Source organism: Montipora foliosa, chromosome 2 (assembly GCF_036669935.1).
Source record: "Montipora foliosa isolate CH-2021 chromosome 2, ASM3666993v2, whole genome shotgun sequence".
Taxonomy (NCBI): domain Eukaryota; kingdom Metazoa; phylum Cnidaria; class Anthozoa; order Scleractinia; family Acroporidae; genus Montipora; species Montipora foliosa.
In genome coordinates this window covers 44,698,510-44,703,304 of record NC_090870.1, presented here as the reverse complement: position 1 = coordinate 44,703,304, position 4,795 = coordinate 44,698,510, and positions in this window count along the sequence as shown.

Here is a 4,795-nt window from a genome sequence, read left to right as displayed (position 1 = left end):
CAAAGGCAGCACTTTCTCCTCATTTATTTACAAAGACCCTGAGTGTTGGTCCAACCAGAGTTGAACTCACGATCTCCCGCATGACAGCCCGGTGCTCAACCAACTGAGCCACCGGTGCGCGGTGGCTCGAAGTTAGCTTAATTTGCCCGACACTGAGATTAAGGATTAACAAAAGGACCTCTATAAATCATGCAATCATGATGGAATGGATAATTGTGATAAAATCCCTAAAAGGAGCCTCTAAGAATCCAGACTTTTACAAAATTAAGCGCCGCTGAAGAGAAGGCCAACTGGTTACACGATTACTGCATGCAATTACTCCGATGAACGTGTCAAAATGCAAACTGTTAATTAAACCTTATTCTATTTTTAAAATTAACTGCGAGCACCAAAAAGCTTCTCTTGTGAGTAAAACCTTATCCATATTATTAATGGTATCATTAACAATTTTCGCAATGACAATGAATTCAAAGTCAGACATCTGTTCTTTTTGTTAAAATGGGCGCGAATTCACACGTGGCTTTGTCGGTCAGCATGGCCGATTTACGATTCCGAAATCTGACATTGAATTCGTTCGATGTATAACCTACGTATTTAACCGTGCATATTTTACAGGTGACTAACTGAATGACATTCTTCGACTTACAATTTAATTCTTGTCTAATGGAGTAAAAACGGTCTGTGCGGGCGCTGTGAAAGATCTTATTCTGTAAAAGATAATTCTCACGTAGATCGCATTTGTTCCTACATTTAAAACATTCCGTGGGAGTGTTATTATTATTGCTGTAATTAGATACTTTAGGTCCTGCTGAGATCTCTTAATGTTTTTGGGTCTTCTGTAAGAGGGAATAATTGACCCCTTTAAGAAAATCTGGGAAAGCAATGGCGATTCATAGATAAGATGACTATAGATACGCTTTGATGAGGATCATGACTAAAACACCACACGAGTACATACGGGTAACATACGAGTAACATACGAGTAACATACGGAACATACGGATACATACGAATACATACGAATACATACGACTAACATACGACTAACATATGAGTAACATACGAGTAACATACGGATACATACGACTAACATACGGATACATACTAATACATACGAGTAATACGAATGTTTTTCTCATAAAGGAAGCTCTAATTATAGGCCTTGCAGGCATTTTTCACGTCAGCAAACACGTACCCGGCTCAGTTTGAGGGGGGAGGGAGGGGGTGTTGATCAATCCCCTAAGGCTTTCGTTAAATTTAGTCACAGTAAAATAAATTCACATGGAGTGCAAAACCCTTAGCTTGCGCTACAAGATGACAATATATTTTGGATGTCGCTTATGTTGTGTGACGTCATCAGATCCGTTATCTTGATTTCACTATTTCAGCTTAAGTTGCCTATGATAAATCAGTGCAAAAAATCAGTGCAAAATCAAGCCAGAAAGCTTAAATGGGGTAAAAGATTATGACAGACCTGCTCTGACTTCCTTACGTGTTTTAAATATAAACTGGCCTGACAGTCATAATCATCTACGACAGCAACATCCAAAATATACTGTCATCTTGTTGCGCAAGCTAAAGGCGGCGAAATACGAGATACAAAAACCTTAAACTTGGCGCGCAACATTATTTCGTTGCAAGTTTGGGTCGATTTCTCTCGTTTTTCACCTTGCATGATCAACTTGTCGCGCAACAAAAACATTTGTTGCGGGTTGAAGAAAGTTATTGCGAAAAGTAGAGCGCAGATCTACTCTGAGCAACAAATTTTGGCTTTGTTGCTCGTTTTTCATCAAGCTCACAACTTGTCGCGCAACAAATGTGCTCTTGTACTAGCAAATCAACCACTCAGCGCCCTGCATTTCTTCAACCCGCAACAAATGTTTTTCTTGCGGGTCAAGTTGATCACGCAAAGTGAAAAACGCGAAACATCGACCAGAACTAGCAACGAAACAATGTTGCGCCACAAGTTGAGGGTTTTTGTATCTCGTCTTTCGCCGCCTTAAGGGTTTTGCACTCCATGTGAATTTATTTTACTATGACTAAATTTAACGAAAGCCTTGGAGGGTCTATCAACACAACCCCCCCTTCCTCAAACTGAGCCTGGTACGTGTTTGCTGACGTGAAAAATGCTTGCAAGGCTTAGCCTTATAATTAGAGCTTCCTTTATGAGAAAAACATTCGTATTACTCGTATGTATTCGTATGTATCCGTATGTTAGTCGTATGTATCCGTATGTTACTCGTATGTTACTCGTATGTCAGTCGTAAGTATTCGTATGTATCCGTATGTTCCGTATGTTACTCGTATGTTACTCGTATGTTACCCGTATGTACTCGTGTGGTGTTTTAGTCATGATCTTTGATGAGGGTTATAATCGACTACAAGTGGAAAGAGGAATTTTTTGTGTTTTGGTTTTGAGGCAAGTAGTTCTCCCCTAGATAGAGCTTTGGCTTTTTCAAATTGCTCACTGACTTCTGATGGATAGTAACCTCTCTCAACGAGATATGTCTGGTATTTATTACTACTTCGGTCATATTTCTCGCGTTTTCACACTTTTTTATACAACTTTTTTTTTCTTAAACCTTTTGTCTCATAATTTTGTATAAATAACGCAGCATCAATCTTAGCTTTTACCAGGTAATTTTTTAACGTGTACTGAAGAAGCCCAAAGGGCGAAACGTTTACACAGTATTAAATAAGACAAGTTCAAGTTCAAGTTTATTAAGTCTTCCAGAAAATTATACTTACAATGAACACCGCCTGCAAATAGCGAGCTAATCTAGGCAGGCGGTGACAGGCAAGACCTGTGAGAAGTTCCATGGAGACTCAACTTTTTCATTCTATGTATTTATTCCATTTGAGTCCAAACGTCTTGTATCCTGAGTTGGATCCTCCTCACAAGTGACATCATCGTTGGCTAGTTATTTTCTATCATTCCACTTATATATACATGTATAGATGTGTGAACGATGTCGGTTTGCCAACGATGATGATGCCTTGGAGAAAAGGATCCAGTGGATACAGAACATTTCTTCTGTAAATTAATTATCATATATTAAATAAATAGAAGCAGATTCGAACTTTTCTCGTTTGCAGTCTTTAATTCAGGTGGACGCTTCGCCCATTCGGGCTTCTTCAACACTGAAAATATTATCATAGTATTCCGAGTATTGATATTTTTAGAGTTGAAGAAGCCCGAATGGGCGAAACGTCCACCTGAATTAAAGACTTTAAACGAGAAGAGTTCCCATCTAGCAATGAGCAAAATGTCTGCCAGTATTATATGTTAAACCCACGAATAAGAGATTTATTATTCCACTAAAAAAAGGTATTATTCTGCTTCAATTTTATTGGGTAAGATTATTGAAAAAGAGCATAATCAGTGTGCATGCGACCGATAAAAACAGTACAAGAAGCCATGCAGCCAAATGTCCTTTATTTGATTGGATAAAATGCAAAGATAAATGACAGATAATTGGAGTGCCAGTAAAACCTTTTCGGGCAGGCACCATTGTTGAAAACAATTCTTTCATTGAAAACAACGCTTAAAAATCTTACTTAAAAAAAGTATCAAAATCAAGAAAGTGTTGTCAACGAATAGTGGAAATTCAGTTCTGATAAAGAGGAATAACAAACGTCTGTTCATAGTTCGTCGGCGCTATCCATGAGGGGCAGGATTTTCTTCAATTTCTTCACTGTAATTGCGACATGGTCGATAGCGTAGCCAGGATCAGCAGCAGTAAAGGTGAACTGGCAGTTGTCAAAAACAGCTCCAGTGAACAAATGTTTGCCTCCATTTTCATCCTGCTGTGGAACAGTTCTTGACGTAGGTATTTGGCTTTCAAGAACAGGTTTATTACGTCCGTCACATGAATCGATGTACCTACTGAGTTTCAAGGACCTGTCCTTTTGCTGCCCTGTGGACGTATTGGAATAGCTGTCTAAAGAATTTATGTTTCTTTGTCCAGCAAATCCAATTGTTACGGCTTTGTTTCTTTCTTTGCCTGTAATCAACACCTATTTTCTGCCCTTTGGTCTCGGTCTCTGTTTCATGTGTTAGCCTTGTATTTAGTGTTGTAATTGCACACAATATTTTTCCCAGCATATGTAAATTCATGTCACTAATCTCGTATATATATCAAAATCGTTTTCATTGTCTCACTCGTCGCTCTCCATCCTAATCCAGCAATTGGTAAGTTACGGGAAACTCAACACTGGACAAGTTCTGGGGAAAACTGTAATTGCGCAGAGCAATTACCCTGTAATTGCCCTGAGTGGGTTCAAATCCCGCTCAGGGCAATTACAGTTTTTCCCAGAAGTTGTCCAGTGTTGAGTTTCCCGTAACTTTCTCTCGATTTCTCCTCAACTTGGACTGTGAATCCATTTGCGATCCTCCTTGGGGTGATACGTTGTTGGCTCAAGGGATGTACCTAATTGACTCTCTGATGAGGTACTGTCATTTCATGTACAACACTTACCCCATACCCACAGCGGCTTCTCGAACAGCTCCATGGTTACGAGTGACGCTGTGGGGATGGGGTAAGTGTTGTACATGAAATGACTGTACCTCATCGGGTGGAGTTAATTTAACCTCGGACCCAAACCCCGTGTCCTGTCCGGTTATCAGCAGCTGTTAAATTCATCAGCCATCGTGGAATCGAAGCAGAAAATGCTCATTTCCAGCCAAGTGCGTGGGGATTTTTGACGACGTAACATTCACGGAGGTTCGCAAATGATGTGGCTTTAGCTTTGCGTGAAAAAATCGCGGCTGGGATACATTTTTGAGTCGCAAACC